This window comes from Nelumbo nucifera, chromosome 7 (assembly GCF_055504915.1).
Source record: "Nelumbo nucifera cultivar China Antique chromosome 7, China Antique-T2T, whole genome shotgun sequence".
Taxonomy (NCBI): Eukaryota; Viridiplantae; Streptophyta; class Magnoliopsida; order Proteales; family Nelumbonaceae; genus Nelumbo; species Nelumbo nucifera.
Genome location: NC_142655.1, coordinates 22,981,448 through 22,999,696, shown reverse-complemented (window position 1 = coordinate 22,999,696; position 18,249 = coordinate 22,981,448). Strand labels below are relative to the sequence as shown.

The 18,249-nt window shown below is 33.6% G+C and overlaps 1 pseudogene; it reads right to left on the bottom strand.

Moving 5' to 3' along the window:
- Window positions 1-13,430: 13,430 nt before the first annotated feature.
- On the bottom strand, window positions 13,431-14,442 carry LOC104593540 (protein GLUTAMINE DUMPER 3 pseudogene; annotated as a pseudogene).
- Between the last annotated feature and the right edge of the window lie 3,807 nt (window positions 14,443-18,249).

The following is an 18,249-nucleotide window of genomic DNA, read 5'->3' as shown; positions in this document are numbered from 1 at the left end:
ATGGTTTTACGAAGAAATATGTTATAGCTAATTATAATTTTATTAAAAATTCTTTGCTTAATTATAATTCTTAAGTTTTAATGTTTTATGGGATGGGAAAAACCCAACTCTCCTATCCAACCATAAAACATGCATTGGCACAACTTGTATGTGAAAATATAATTAATAATTATTTATTATTTATTTATAAAAATTATAAAAAATAAACATTATATAATATATTCAAAAAATAGTTATTAAAAAAGAAAATTTCAATTGCTTTGTGGATATGATAGATCATCCATAGAATTATAATATATTCAATCATTGTGATCGAATGATAAAATATAATTAATTAATTAATCATTTTTAATTTTAAAATAAAAAAATAAAAAATATAATTATTAAAGAAGAAATTTCAATTGGTCTGTGTATATGATAGATCATCCATAGAATTATAATATGTTCAATTGTTGTGATTAAATGATAAAATGTAATTAATTATTATGTATTTTTTAATTCTAAAAACATAAAAAATCAAAAAATATTGAAGAAGAAATTTCAATTTCAATTGATTTATGGATATGATAGATAAATCCATAGATCTAAAACGTATTTAGTTTGTATAGGTAGAGAAAAAAATTACATTTTTAGATTTTTTTGTTAATTTATATTTTCCTTAAATATCTTAACGAAATTTCCATAAATCTAATGATAACAAAAAAATTATGATTTTGAATGTAAGAAATGTAGATCAACATAAATTTAAACATTCAAGAAAAAAAAAAAGAAATCATAAGATATTATAAAAAATTGAAAAAAATTTACCTATTTTTGCCATATTTCTTTTCAAAATTTGAAAAATCTTTAAAAAAATTAACGACTCACACTTGTTTATTGCAAACTTTTGCAAATCTAGCACTCTAGGAATGAGGTTTGGAGTTTTAGAGTCATTTGGAGGTGAAGGCTTATTTCGGGGAAAAGGAGCTTGGTTTTCCCTTTAATTTTTTTTTAGTTTTTGGTCGTATCTTTTACGTCGATACGCTATTGATACGCCCCGATACACCCCTGATACGCCCCTAATACAGGTCTAATATGTATGAAAAAAGATGAAACGCCTGATTTTCATGCGTGTCCTGTATCTATTTTTCAAAGATACGATACGATACGCCCCTGGTACACCCCCGATATGGGTCCGATACACATGAAAAAAGACGAAACATCCGATTTCCATGCATACCGTATTGAAATTTTAAACCTTGGGTATTGGTATGACTCCAAAATCATATAAATCATTTTTTTTAGGGCCTCGTTCACTTTTCGGTAAATTACTTATCCAGGTAAATGTATTTATCCATGTTTTTTTTTTCCAAGTAAGTAAGACTGATTGTTTTAACTATGGTTTTAAAAATCGACCCGGAAACGGAACTGTTCTGGCCATCGATTTTCGGGTCAGCGGTTTGACCATCCAGGTCAAACGGTTTGGACGGTTTGAATATTTTAACAGTGATATGTCATCTTACCCATTAGATTGGAATATTAGGGTAAGATGCATATAAATACAAGAGAAAATAAAGATGGAATGAGAAGTATTTGAGAAGTTGTCGACTGAAAGAGTTTAGAAGAAGAAGAAGAAGAAGAAGAAGAAGAAGAAGAAGAAGAAGAAGAAGGGCTTGAAGGCTGCAGCGGCGACAATGGTGGTGATGGTGAAAAACTGGAGTAGATCTAAGATTTCTCAGTCTTAGATTTCACTCTCTCTTTCGCAGATCTGTCATATAGAGTCTAAACTTCTCTCCAAGAACTCTAGATGTGAGATCTCTCTCACTGTTTCACACATCTCTCTCAGTAGATCTCAAATCTGAGAGATCTTAGATCTTAGATCTAAGAGATCTTCTTCCCTTTTCATTTTGTTGTGACAAGTTAATAAACCGCAAACCGTTCTCTGGGTCGAACAGTTCAATGGTCAAATCGTCCAGGTCAATGGTTCATTGACTAATTCAATGGTTTTTGATCAGAGACCAGGTTTGGGGTAAAATCGATCCGATCGCTTGAACGGTCCGACCATCAGGGTCAATGACGGTTCGAAAACATTGGCTTTAACCATAAAAATTCATTATTAAAAGAGACATTTTTGTCCTATTCAAGTGTTAGCAACTTACCTCTTGGGTGGGAAAGTTATTTACCCACCTAGGAGATGGCCAGATGTGTATCACTTACCTTGAAAAATAAACTTTCCTTCGTTTCCACATAAATCTGAAAAAGAAACATGGGTTTCTTGGTCAATGAAAACCAAAATCCTATTGACCAACTTTCCCCTCTTTCAAAATCCAAAAAAAGAATGCCCCTATGTAAAATGCAAATTGAGAAAGGTTTTCTGAAAAGTTGGAAAAGATGAATAACATCAGTGCAGATGGAAATAATAAATATCAAATCATTTTTCTTTTGCTTTTGGAAACATTTCAAGTATATGTAAACCAGCAGATACTGCAAGCAGCTTCATTGAATCTTAATGATGGCAACGATAACAGAAGTGAGAGGTCTGTTTCATTGAATCCTATCCAATGATATAAGGATGTTGCACGTTGGATATTCGAATACGATCCTATCCGATTTAATTTTTTGAAAAAACATAATATCTATATAAACCAAAACAAAAAAAAACAAGTATTTTTTTTATTATATGTATGTCTTTTTATAAAAAAAATTACAAAAATGCAATATAAACTTGTCTATAAATAAATAACTAGGATCAGATAGCGGGCGATCCAAATATGACAAAAATATGATCGGATTTGAATCTGAATCAGATTATGATCCAGTTCATTTGTACCCCTACTGTTTGCTTAAGTTTACGTGTTTTGTCCAAGATAAATAGGAATGGCAAGAAATATTCTTCAATATTCCTTCCCTTCTCACATTCGGTTTGTGAGTTGTGAGATAGGATGAAAAAAACTGGTATTTCATTTCTTGGGCAGTCTGGATTTCAATTCTCCATTTGTGTACCATGCAACCATTTACAAGGGAAAAACAATACTACGTAGACTCGTCATACAAGAAAAGAAAGAGCAAAAGCAAGGATGCAAGATCACTTACATATCTATTTTGCCTTAGATTAGCACAGTGATTTGTATGGCCAATACAAAATTGCACCATGATTTCCGATTGAAAAGAGAAGGGATACCCCAGACCATCACTTAAAAAGACTTCAGGCACCCTATGAATGCACTTCAAAATATCCCATGATGGGGCTCTCTGTCGGTTAGGAATAGAAGCAGGAGTCATCATCATATCTTGTATCCAAGAGCCTGGGTACCAAATATTGCAATTTTTCTAGATTACCATATTTTTAAAGTTTTTCAAGATATATTTTCCTCTTTGGGAAGAATGTAAATGTCAGTTCAGTGCATATATGAACTCTGGTTTAGTTTTGATGGTGTTTGGTGAGAATGGATTTGTATACTCAAAGTGACAAAACTTGTCCAATGAGAACAAAGTTGATCAGTGATGCTAAAAAGGTATATTTCAATCACAAGCCTGAAACTCAGTCATAAAACGTGAAGTGGTTAAAACTTGTTCATTTAGCATGTTTTTGGTGCCATTAGATAAGTAATTAAGTAATCTTTCCAATGAGACCAAGATCTTCTAAATCCAATGCGTTTTGTAGGAGTTATGGTCATTTTAGGGTAGGGTGTCAATCAAAGACAAATTTAGGTCTTTCTACTGATCACTCTTGGAGTTACTTTTGCTCTGTTTTGTTTTAGTAGGATTGGTGTGTAAGTTTTAAGATTTGGAGTCCTTATTTGAATTGTCTCAGTTTTGAAACAGTTAATATTTGCTTCTTATATAGGTAGGGGGTGTCAATCAACCGGTTTTGGATTAGACCCTGTCCAAACTGAAATCAATTTGGACGGATTGGACAGACCAATATGACATTGAATTGGAGCAGTCCAGACTTAATGGTCTACAGTATTTATTGGGTTGGATTGGACCTGGTCCATCTGTAATGAATTTATATTGGATTGGGTTGGATTGAGCCAATATCTGGTCCATTGGCAGAAGATAAGAATATAGGTGTCCATGACCAGGTCTGGGTTAGGATTAGTCTAAATTAAAACAAATTTAAACAGATTGGATAGTTCAGACATTGAATTGGACCGGTCCAATATGGTCCATAATGTTCATTGAATTGGATTGGACCTGATCTATTTGTAATGGACTCACATTGGACTGGATCAGACCAAATCCAGTCCAATTGACACCCAGCCTATAGGCAAGTGTGTGATCTTCTTCTTCTTCTAGTTTGTTGCTTTTTCTCTTTGAAGAAAAATGTTCTTATACAACTAATAAGTGCCATTCACCCCTTCAATTTGACATTTGGCTATTGGGAACTGCTCAAGGGCTTTGAACATAACCAAACTGATCCGGAGAGGAAAAGAAAAAGGGAAGAAAAGAAAAGAAAAGAAAAACGAGAGAATAGAAAAGGAAGTGGTGACTGAAGGCATTTTTTGACAAGAAAAAGTGGAATTCACATCTGCACCCCACAGCGGACGCCCCACAGCATATCCCAATCATGTATTGGGAACCTCTCCCAGTGACAACTTTGGGAGATGTTCCCCATGCACGCTGAGATGTGCATGTGAGGTGTTTATGGGGCGCAGATGTGATCTCACAAAAGTGAAATCTTCGGTGGCCAGAGGATAAGGGCACGTTAAGAAAAATGGTCTAAGCCTGTCGTCAATCGTCATTAATCTGCCGTCCAATTGATTGCCGGCTCAAACAACAAAGAGCGCCATCTATACCACTTCACTTTGCAGGAAATGGTGAATACTGCAAAGGGAACATAGAGGATAGAGGCAGTATTGCTCTAAGGTTGAGAAGCGTCGTTGGCACAAATGGGCATTACCCACTCTAGGACTCGTTGCTTTGTAACAATGCAACTTACCTGGGTAAGTGCACTAGTTACGCACTGGGAGATGGATAAGTTTTATCCAAGAAAGTAAGGATAACTTTACTATGGGCTCATTGCTTAATGCAAAAAGAACATAGGAAAATTAGTCAATGGGAAAAAGTTATCTATTGCTTAATGCAAAAAGAACAAGGGCTGATGGGTGTGAAGAGGCTACATCGACAGGTATACCCTCACATCTTTATTAATTTTTCTCTTTTTTTTTATTTTTTTATTTTTTTATTTTTTTTGAGTATGGATCTACTCTTCACACAGTGTCTCACACTGACCTCACAGGTCCTGACTGCACATCGGGAACATCTCCCGTACTTATATTTATTATTCATAGGGAGATGTTCCCAATACAGGGTGAGATGTGACTGTAAGATGGGTGATCCCAATTCATTTCTTCTTACCATAGCTCGATGAATCAGATGATAATAAGGCTCCATACCTATGACTGATCGAGGTTTGTCAATTGTTAGGCATTTAGGCTGTGTTTGGTAAGCCTCCAAAGTTATATGGGTCTAGTGAAATTTTTTTAGAAACCCAAATTTTCCCCTTCAGGTTATATTGGTTTTTCTTTCTGAGTTTCTTCTTTCTAAGATGCCTGTCTCCATATTTTGTTTCTCCTAATTTGCCTTCTTTGTTAAAGATATAATATAAGATAATTTTTCATTTGCATTTTTTTTTTTTTTTTTGTAATTGGGGTTACCTAGCGGTCCCTATTTAATCTGAACTGGGGTTTTGGGAGTTTCCATGGAGAATACGATAAGAACCATAAGAACCAAGGCTAGATTTTCCTAATACTTAGGTACTTAATTTTCTTTCTGATTAGGGTTTTAATGGTTTACTAACATTTTGTTTTCCAGAAGTGGGAGGTCTGAACTTTGAATGGAGTATGTAGAGTGAAGCAAATACTCGACTACCATTAACTGGTGTTGTTTTTTCTTCTTTGGGATTTCTTTTTCTTTCTTTGGATTGGAGATGGAATGCTTACTCTCAAACTGACTTTGTTTTTGTGCTATTACCAATAGGCAGTAGACTGGATGAAGGGAAAAAAGTCTGGTTTTCCCAAGTGACAGCAACTGCAAATGAATGATGAATCTGATCCGATATCAGTGGCTCTTTTTGAAAATTTGAAGGGTGTTAAAAGGCAAAATAGTCTTTTTACTAATTCTGTTAATACATAACGACATTCTTGGAGGAGAGGTTTAAGTCCTCTCAAAATTGAGGGGAGGTGTAAGTATTTAACCGCAACTTCAAGGGAGGCTTAAATCTTTTTCCCAATAATTTTTTTATCACATTTATTTTTTCTTAATATGATTAATATAAAACATTAGAGATATTCCTAATTTTCTCTATCATTTTTTATTTTTCTATTTTAAAGATTTTATTATTTAACTATGGTGTCATGGGTTGTTCCGACCTAGATGGTTTAATTGCTTACTTGCTATTTCAATAGAAGAATAGTTTCTTTTTTGGGTTGGATTTAAAAACATGGGTTTTGCATTGTTAAAAGTAGTAAATATATATCAAAATAGTAAAATTTATTAGTGATAAAAATACCGTAAGCATAGGCTTTAATAATTAGAAAATGAGATTTAATATCCTAAATATAAGATTTAATGAGGGAAAATTAAATGAAATAAAAGGTAGTAACTCAAATTACATTTTCTATCCTTACAATCAGAAAGAGAGACCAAATCCAAAAATAAAGACAAAAGGAAAAGTTCCGATAAGGATTGTACAATTACACAATATGATAACTATTGATTATAAAATGATTTCTAAAAATATATAAACCAATTTTGATTGAATTTTGATGGGCTTTTGAATAATAGTACAATCATACATTGTGGATATATATTATTTGCACATGCCATGTGGGAGTATGATTGTTCAAAATTTGGCATGTAAGCAAACATTGGAAAACTGACCCACCATTTTCTTTGTTTTTTATTTTTGTTTTTTTTTTCTATCATTCAGAAAAGATAGAAGTGTGATTATTCCTTCCCTTTTTCCATCTTCAATGAAAACAACAATTGTCACTGTTCTAATTAATAGAAAGGGCACCTCTGATGTACCAATGTTTGGATTTAACTACCAAATTTCCCTTTCTTTTATGAACCATCATTTTTTTCTTTCAAAAGCTCCAAGTTATTTAATTTCAGGCATCATTTCTTAAGAATCTTAGTATTCCACACAAAAAAAGTTAGTAACAGTAGAAATAAATAATAAATTAAAGTCTTGAATCAATCAATTTCAACTCATTTTTTTACAGTAGAATTTTCATATAGGTGTTCAAAATGTCTTCCACTGCTTCCATCACTTGACATATGAAGGGATGAAGCATAGGAATGATGGACCACTACCCTCTGAAAACACACTTGTAGGTTTTGGGTGATATTTATGTAGCGTAATGCCTCTTAGCTCAGCCGGTCGAGCGCATGGCTTTTAATCATGTCGTCGTATGTGGTCGTGGGTTCGATTCCCACACACGGCGAAAAATATATATTTTGTTTTTTTATTAAAGTATTAAAATTTTCATTTATTCAAAACAAGTCAAAGTGATTCAATAACTTTTCAAATTTCAACAATTGTTGACTAAGAACTGAGACATTTGAGATTGGAAAGCTTCCGTATTAGATGGGTTCTCGCCGTTTCTCAAACGCACCAACTGTTGCCTCTGAAACAGAAAGAAAGAAAGAAGCCGGCCGAGACAGTCTGAAAATCTTTGAGAAATTCACTTGACACGGGGAGGAGTTACAGTCTCTCTCTCTCTCTCTCTCTCTCTCTCTCTCTCTATATATATATATATATATGATGGGGTTTGTTTTCTCATCATTTTCCAGTTTATACGATGGAGATAGTAAATTAAGAATGGTGTTTCGTCGTTCTGCAGTCTCTAACCATTGTTGTTGTTCCGACCTCATCTGTTCCTAACGTGTGCATTAATCTGAGTTTCTGTTTCAGTTCCACGTTCACTTCTAAACTACAGTAGTCACAAATTCTTCAAAATTCAAACATCAATTACTTTCCTTCATTTTAGCTTGCATTACCATCGTTTTGCTTGTGGTTCAAAAACATCTCTCTCTCTCTTCACTCTGATCCTGAATGCTAGCTTGACTCTTGTATTACCATAATTTTCTTGTGGCTCAAACATCTTTCTCTCTCTCTCTCTCACTAACTCACAAACACACACACCCACATACAGAAAGTAGCTAGAAACACAGAACAACACATGTACATCAGTCCTTGGTGTTGTTTCCTTGTTTCATCCATAGATTGTTTCAGCATTTCTTAACCACTTGAATGGGCCAACTTTCCTATTATTGTCGGCCACTTTCTCTACTTGTTATTTAGCACTCATTAATTATTAGTACTATAACACATACATCTTTTGACTATGTGCCTCTAATTTATTACTTAAACACACTCCTCCTCAGATCTCAAGTGGTCTTCGTTTGTTAGAATGTCGACATGGATCATTTGATTTCTGAAGCATTTTGTTACTAGAAAAAATGGTGACAAATAAAGTCCTACATTGGCGTTCTCAACTACCAACTCATGAAACATTCTTTTTTAAATTGCGTTCAGAATTAACTGGTGATGAATGACACATGCATGTATAACACTTATTCGTAGCTTTATGGTCTAATTGAGTCAGATGGGTTCTTAGTCTGTGATGAGTCAAGACAAGCAAAACTATTTTGACACTAGCTAGATATCAATCAAACCACTCAGGTTCCACTATCATTTGTCTTCATGTATCTTAGTCAGGCCATTTCAAGGCACCCCTTGTGGCTGGTACTTTTCATTCTTTCTTATGAAATGGTGGGATGTTCTTCTCTTCATTAATTGCTGATCCAATGAAGTAGTAGTTCTACATTTATGCCTCAGCTAAAGATCCTACTACTCATGCAACACTGAGCTGATGAGATGTTCCATATCTTGTATTTATTCTTCAAAGTGAACCCGAGTAGTCCATTTCACAAAACATTCAATCTGAATTATTTCAGGGGTCCCAGTTAAAGCTTCATTATTTCAACCACTCTCTGTAGTGTGCATAAAGTTTGAGAGATTGAAGCACTAATAAGATAGCCAGTCTTTCCGTAGGTCCCAACAATCTAGCTCTTACCATTGTGGCTTCTTGGCCACAGACCAACATTACAGAGAAAGCTATATGACTGCCATTAATGGACCAATATAATTCAAGCCATTACCATCAACCCAAGACACACACAAGGACAGAAATTGGCCGTTTCTAATTCTAACCACACCCACTAACCCTGTACAAAAAAGGCAGTGTACTCATTTGCTGAAATGGGTGGGCTCTGAGTCCTGTTTGACTCAAGAAACCAATGCCACCAGCTGAGATCAATGACTAAGATAGCATCCTTTAATGTTACTTGGGATTCTAACTCATCAATATTCAGCAATGAATTAATCAACTCGATCGTTCGGAGCCTTATTAGGGCATTTCTCCAATCCAATCACCCAGTTATTCCTGTAAACCCAATGTAGGGTTTCCATTTTCATAGCTGAAACCAATCCTAATTTGGACTTTGGAGTAATATATTCAATCTGAACCCATAACATAAAAAAGAAAAGAAAATGCATCTTTTCTTGATTTTGCTTTCAATTATAATACTGCTTTTATTGAAAATAGAAAACAATTAAACAAGAGAGAGAGAGAGAGAGAGAGAGGAAAGTTTGTTAGAATACAAAAATGGACAACAATGAAAATGCAGAGTGGCTTTTGCTGTAGTACATTAAATAGTCCCACAGGATTTCAGTTGAATATTTAAGAAAAGTGAAGGATGAAAAAGCAGGAAGACTTCTCTTTCAGTTGAATATTTAAGAAAAGTGAAGGAAGTTGAAAGAAAATCGCCCACTGTTTTTGTTCTTTATAATTCATATTTACCTCATTTCTCTTTAGTACTTCTCCAGTACTGCCACAGAGAGATCTAGAGAGAGAGAGAGAGAGAGAGCACTCCACATTAATTGTTGGTGACTGTTCTATCTTGTCTTCTCCTACATGAGAAGAATCTCAAATGAATGTGATTGGAACCTTGGTCACTGCTGTATTACTGAAAAACTACTGTAGATCACGGATTGCTCCTAATGGCCCAAGAGTTGGGCCTAATTCCACTTTGGTCCCCGAACTTTAAAATGCGATAATTCAGGCCATGTTTGGTTCAACTGCCATTCCTTTTCATTCTTATTTGAGATGAAATTCTAAAATGGACAAAAATGGGTAAAAATAGGTAGAATAAGAAAATATTGCTATAAACCAAATACTTTTTTCCTAAAAATGAATTCTTTTCAAACTGATAAGTGTTCTATGTTGCTTATTTTCATTCTTAAAAAAAGAATTGTCAGTATTCATAAACCGCCAACCTAGGTCTCCAACAATCAATATTTACCAGTTGGCATAGATGTTTTATAGAAGTACTTTTGTAAAAGTGCTTTTATAAAAGTTTTTTTGTAAAAAAAGTGCTTTTATAAAAGTACTTTCATAAAAGTGTTTTTATTAAAGTGCTTTTGTAAAAGTACTTTCATAAAAGTGTTTTTATTAAAGTGCTTTTGTAAAAGTACTTTGCTTTTTGTGTAAAAGTACTTTTATAAAAGTGCTTTTATCAAAATGCTTTCATAAAAGTGCTTTCGTAAAAGTGCTTCCATAAAAGTGCTTTTGTAAAAGTGCTTCCATTAAAGTGTTTTCGTAAAAGGCTTTCATGTGAAAGTACTTTTATAAAAGTGATTTTGTAAAAGTATTTTTCTAAAAGTAGACATCTATGACAACAATTTTGTAGGTAGAGTTTCCTTAAAGAATGAAATGAGCAAGATGGAGCATGACTATTTTTCATGCTGCAAGCTGCTCAATTTTTGTGCCATAGGGCTGATTTTCATTCTAAAAAGAATGTGACCCATGACAAGAATTGTGTAGTCAAACACTAATGTTATTCATTCTTACCTCATTCTTGCCCAAAATGAGCAAGAATTAAAAGAATGAAGCCCATAGCAGTGAAGCAAACATGGCCTGAATATCCAAACTTTCAAAACATGACAATCCAATACTTATTGTTAATTAACTATTAACTAGCCATTAAGTGGCATTTGAAAAAGTCATAAATGCCCTTCGAATGCCATCTAATTTTTTTTATCAACCATCCAAACATTGACAAGAAATTTAACAATCTCAGGTCCTTGCATTTTTTATTCAAGAAAGTTGGGGTAACTAGAATGTCCACTCAAATGTGACCCAAACTTTCTTGAATGGAAATGCAAGGATTTGGTTGATAAAGAAAATTAAATGGTTGATAAAGAAAATTAATGGCTGGTTAACAACTAGTTAATGACAACGTTTTGTCAACATTTTGTCAACGTTTAAATGGTTGATAAAGAAAATTAAATAACACTTGAAGGGCATTTGTGTCCTTTTCAAATGTCACTTAATGGCTGGTTAACAACTAGTTAATGACAAATACTAGATTGTCAAGTTTTAAAATTTTGGGTACTGAATTGTTACATTTTAAAGTTCGGGGACCAAAATGGTACTAGGCCCAAAGTACAAGGTATTAATTGGGAATTTTCCTTGATTAATTACGAATATAAAAACTAATCAATCCTCTTGATATTCAAAAGTTGGTCATATGGAAAACCCTTCTTTTTCTTTCTTACCAAAACTATTTTAAATATCTTTACTTATCCTTACTATTATTTATTATTTTCTTAATAATATTGTATGATGTTTTCCATATTTTAAAATTTTTATTATTATTGTTTTATATATCTCTTTTATTTTTTTACATTTTTATTAAATTTATAATAATTTTTTACTGTTTTACCTTTTTTATATTATTTTAATATTTATAAATATCTTTATTATAGTTTATATTCATTTTATTTTTTAATTTTTCATTACCATTATTTTTTTTCTTTTTTATTATATTTATAATTATATATTCATTACCATTAATTTTTCATTAATACTCACACACTTATGTAGGATAACGGTTGACCACATGAGAATGATGTGATCATTATGGGTGGGGGAAGTGAATTCACATCCCAACTGTGTATTAGGAACATCTCCAAATGACAAGTATGGGAGATGTTTTCATTACATTTTAAGATGTGCATGTAGGGTGTTTTTGAGGCATCTTATGTGTGGGGCAGATGTGAACTCGGGGAAAGTAGACAGGAGCCCAATTCACTTTGCACTTAGATGCCTGATTGGGGTGATCTTTTTTATTTTAGGTAACTTTTTGAGATCTATGTGATCCATACCCCACTATTTTTGTAAAAAACTTTTTTTTTCTTCTAGGGCTGTCCATGGTTCAGTAACCGAACCGTGGGCATATTTTGCAAACCGAACTGGTGGTACCGGTTTTTCATTTCTCCAAATCGAAACTGAATTGGTACCACCGGTTAATAGGTCCGTCGATTTCGGTTTTTGATCGGTTCAGTTCTTTGGTTTTTTGGTTTTTTATATTTATAATATATATTATATAAATATATGTATAATATTATATTATAAATAATAAATGGTATATAATATATTATAAATATTTTAAAAATATATAATATATTTATAAATAGATTATTATAAATATAATATAAGTATATATTTATATATAATGAATATATATTTGTATATAATATATAGAAAATATGTGACATATATTAAAGATATATATAAAATATACATATAAATATATATACCGGTCAATTCGTTAACTGCCAGTTTTTCTTGTAGGTTAACCAAAAACCGAACTGATCAGTCCGATTAACTGCATTTTGCAGTTCTCTATTCGATTCAATTTTTCGATTTTTCATGGACACCCCTACTTTTTTCCTTATCTCAAATCATAATTTTTAATAATTATTTTATAAATAAAAAGTTAAAAATTAAACTAAAGATATAAACCAAATATAAAATAATATTTATGTTATATCTAAAAAATAATTATATATTTTTATTAATAAATACATATTTATTCACCACAGGTCATCCGGAAGCAAAAACAGTTCTGCCTCCGGCCCCAAGTTTTAACGCCATAAAAAACAGTTCTGCCTTCGCGGTTTTGCCTCGCCACATCCTGAGTTAGCATACAGCTGTCGTTTCCTTCTTTTATCTCTCGTAACTTGTTCTCCTGCAATTAATTTTCAACAGTTATTTTTAGATCCATCTCCAACCAGCCGTTGGATTAGAATCAATCATCTCTACCATCCTGAATAGTTGATCTCTGTTTGCCACAAACACAAATCTGAGCTTCTACTATTATTCACTGTAAGAGACAAATCTGCCCGGCTGAATGGTCGGTGGTCAATCAAATGGCTTCTGCAGTGTATCAAGCATTCAATCCCTCTACAGACAAGTTTCTGTTTTTAGTAGCTTTTAAAAAATAGAATCGTACCAGAAATCTACTTCATTGCAACCCGGTGTTCTTAATCTTCGGTCTCTCTGAACTCAAAAAACGTAAAAACCAGAGGAAGAAGATTTATGAAGTAAGCTATCGATCAATTCTTCTCATCACAAATTTACATTCCCGGAAGAGTTCAATAAAAGAGAAAAAAAAGAAAAACAAAATGAAAATTTACTATTCTAATATCTCCTTCTCTTCCTCCAAGAGGAGCTCACATCCATTTAAGCACTCCGCTCATACTCAGAAATCAACCCCAAAACCTGAAATACGAGCTTTCCGCACCAAGCATCGACATTTTTTTTTTTTTTTTTTTGTGATAGAAAAGAAAAATTAGAACAAAGCTCACTGGCTCTGCTCTTGGGTCTCTCTGTTTTCTGCCTGGTTCTGGTCATGGTTACTTGCCTTGGCTTTCTCAGTGTTCTCTGATTTCTCTCTGTCTGGGGTGATTCTGTTGTCATCTTCCTTGTTTTTTCTATTATCTACGAATGCAGAAGCAGAAGCCTTGCTCGAGATGGGTGTCGCCAAGAAGGTTGGATTCTCATGGCCAGCCATGATTACCAAAATCTTCTCTTCAAACGGAGTAGGAATTTTGATGGCTTCACCGACCTTCTCCTCCCTGTTCTCTGCATCCCTCTCACCGTCTTCTCCCCCCTCCAACTGCCCAGAGAGCTTCCAGTAGGAACAGGCGAGAATCAGTAGAGCAAAAGCTATAAGACCCAACATGGCCGCCAAGCCCCCAAAGAGGTACGGCACCGGAGAGTGCCATGGCGAGTGCTGGCCCGCTCCGGCCGCCGCCGACTTCGGTGCTGACGCTGTCGTGGCTGTGGATCCAGTGGCCACTGTGGTTGTTGTGCCGAAGGTACCACCTGTCCTCATTTTCTGGAGTGTGTGAAGGAAATTTCAGGGATTCTGATGAGAGGTTGTGAGAATAGAAAGGCAAAGAAAGCTGATGTTTACTGAGTTGGATCGATGGAGAAATGAGAAGGGTTGATGAGAATTTATAGGGAAAAAATTGAGTGAGGAATGAAGGGTTGATGAGAATTTCTTGAGAGTGGGTTAAGCTAAAAAATACTCCACTAACCACTACTAGACTACTAGAGTATATTTTTTCCTTAGCTCTCATCTTTCTTGTTTTTCTATAATTTTTCTAAAGAAAACTTTTTTATTCTTATTTTAATGTGAATTTGTGAAACTTATCCGGAGTAAGGGGGGCCCTTGATTTGATGGGTCTCAGGGTCCCTTGATGTACTTCAAAGAATTACTGTACAAACGCACTAGTACCATGGTCTTACGTAGAGAGATCGAGAGAGAGAGAGAGAGGGGGAGGTGTGCTTGCGTAACGAGAGACAGCAATGACGATTTTGGGGAAGGAATTTATGGGAATGAGAAAGGAAGAGTGGGGTCGATTGATTTCGTCACTTATTTGATTAATTGATTTGAATTATATAATGGGGTTTGGTCGTTTGGAGGTTTCACCATCATCTTCATCCAGCTCCAATTTCTGGTTTTGTCTGTAACAGTATTAGTATTGTTTTGAAGAGGTTTGTTTTGAGTTCATTTAATGCTTATAAAATCACAAGATTAAATTAGACTAGAACACTAGAACAGATTCAATTCATCAGTTGAACAAGTAGAAGGTTAGTGTAAGTTTAAAAGCTTGCTTCAAAGCATGGTTTTACATATATATTTCAATGCTTATATCACAAATTAATTATGCCTGATTTTGGTTAGGACTTAGTAATTTGAATTCAGTTTAATGGAATCGGCTTTAGGGATGTGATTAGAGTAATAGGAAATGATTTAAGGACTCAATAAAATGAAAAGGTAGAAGAGGATTCATGTAGCCGGTTCCATGCATGTAGTTGGGACTTGGGACGAGGCTCAAATTCAATGATGATGATGATGGAATCAGCATTAGGGCTTTCAATAGAATATGCAAGGAAAAAGACAAGGAGTCCCAAAGTAGCTTTTCTTTGACAGTTTGGGGAAATCAGAACTTATTTCTCAATAATTCAATGTATAATGGTCAGTTCCAGCTTGACAAACGAACTTGGACATGCTACATTTAAACAAATATTTTTTATATTTTTATGTATATAAAAATAATTCTTATTTTTGTTTAATATGATAAATATATGGCACTAGAGATGTTTCCAAATGTTTTTTACATTTTTTTTTGTTTTTTATAAATATATATATATATTTTTATTTTTTATACTTTCTCATTTTTATTATTTAATTATAACATCGAGGGTTGATACATTTAACCCAAAAAGTTTGAATTATTGACTCACCACCAAACAGAAAAATAATTCAATTTTTGGATCAGTTTTAAATGATTAAAAACAATTCTTCTTTATCAAACTTATTTTTCTTTAATATGATTATTATAAATTATTAGAATTGTGCCCAAATATTTTCTACAAAATTTATGTATTTTTTATATTTTTAATTTTTATCATTTAATTATGATATCAATGGCTGACACATTTGATCCATAAGGTTGAAATATCAAGATGCCATCAAATAGGAAAACAATTTTATTTTCAAGTCTGTTTTAAATTTTGTATTTCATTTCAATCATCAATAAAAAAAAAATCTTATTTATAACACTTATTTTTCTTTAATATGATTAACATAAAATATTAGTGGTTTTTGTATATTTATCTTTGGGTCTACCATAAATTTTGTTAATATGATTAACAATTTCATCTTTGGGTCTACCATAAGTTTTGTATTTCATTTCCAACATCAATGAAAACAATTATTATTTATAACACTTATTTTTCTTTACTATGATTTATGTAAAATATTAAAGATGTGGACAATTTTTTTTTAATTTTTTTTGTATTTCTACTTTAAAAGTTTTATTATTCAACTATGACATTAAGGGTTGACCTATTTAAAATGGATGGTCGAACTGCTTACTTGCCACTAGGATGGAAGAACAATTTTGTTTTTGGGCTGGTTTTAAAAAATTTGAATTTTATATAGTTAAAAAGTATTGGATATTGATCTAAATGATAAAATTTATTATTGAGAAAAAATAGCATAAATATAGGGTTCAATGAGAAAGAACGGAAGTTATTAGAGATGAACCAAATTCAAAAATAAAGGTGTTTTAATCAATAGCAACATTAATTCAATGAAAGATAATAATAGTTATATAATAAATGCAAGAGTTAATAAGAGGGAATTAAAAGAGCTAAAAAGTAATAGTTCAAATTGTGTTTTTTATCTTACAAATAAAGAGGGACTAAATTTAAAAATAGGGATATTTTAGTCAAACGAAAGTTCTACACTCTTATTCATACTTCTAACAGTAGTATAGATACACTACAGGAAAAATGACTTTTAGCGGCAATCGACAAACTGCTGCTTAAAGAAGTGTCACTAGAAGTTCTAGCGGTAGTTTTCTCGACTGCCAGTAAAAACAAAAAACTACCGCTAAAGAACATGGACATCTTTAGTGGAAGTCACAACTACCACTAATATATATATATATATATATATTTTAAAATTTATTTCTAATTTGCTTCAAATAATTTGTTTTCTCTATATTCATCTAAATTGAAATGAAATACAAAATGGTAGTTTGGATCCACAGGTTGCTCTTTAGCAGGAACATGAATAGTTTGGATCCATCAGCATTGAATATGTTCTTAAACAAAATGGTAGCCAAAGTCAATGTGCTTAGTTCATTCATGAAACATAGGATTGGTAGCAATGTGAATCACAACTTAACTTTCGCAATGAAGTTGCATGGATAACCAAACTTCGAGACTAAGATCTTGTAAAACACAGAGTGTGAGAGAGAACAGAACAATGCAATCCAATTGAGCTGTTAGTTTGGATGGAGAAAGCAAATTGAAGTGAAAGCTAGGAGCATGCAAGGCATCATGGAGAAGTACGCTTGGGGTTAATGTAATGGAACTAGAGTGAGCAATAGTACAAGTGCTATAGCTCCATTTGGAAGTTGGATCGGTTTAGAACATGGCAAGGGATACAAACTTGATGAAACAAGGAGAGAGATCGGTCACTGTGTAAATTGATGCTCCACTGTCAGTGATCCAACATGCTGGAATAGTGGGTGAGCAAGCCGTCTTACCAAAGAGATTTGCAGACATTGCCTTGCCTTGGCCTAGGATTTGCATTAGCTGCTCATATTTTTTGAGCTTAAATCACCTGACACCTGCCCACATGTGGCATCCAACTGCAAAATATTTTTTATACACATATATTGAAGTTACGAGAGATGTTCCCAATGTGCGATTGGATGCTTGTACTTTCAATATGCGGCTTGATTATCAACGTAATCATAACACACCAATTAGGTTGGTTCTAATTCAACCATTTATTATGTTGTGAGGATCGGCTTTCCTCCCAAATCAGAGGATAATCGATGAGATCAAAGCCATTAATTCTAATTCGGCTTTATGTTTTGGTTGAGTCCGGATCACCTGTCTACGCCTACCCACAATACACTATCCCCTGTGAATTGGAAACATCTCCCCCTGTATAATACTATGCAGAGGATGAGATGTTCTCCATGTGTGGCTCTAGTAAACATGGACAGAATTCTTGTGGGCAGGAGATCCAGACTCTGGTTGGTTTGACTACTTCAGAGAATTCTTTGATGTGATTGGATCGGCTGCCCACAAAGCATGCCCCACAAGCGCCCCATAGCCCAACCCCTCTGCGCACGGGGAACATCTCCCGTGCTTGTCATGGGGAGATACTCTCGATGCACGGATGGGATGGGCTCATGGGCAACTGATCCTGTCCCTTCTTTGATGCAATGATGTTCAATTGTTCAATTGTTCAATGCGGCCATTTCTAGGCATAAATCCACCAAAGAAAAATCACAACATAATGAGGTTCAATACTTCAACC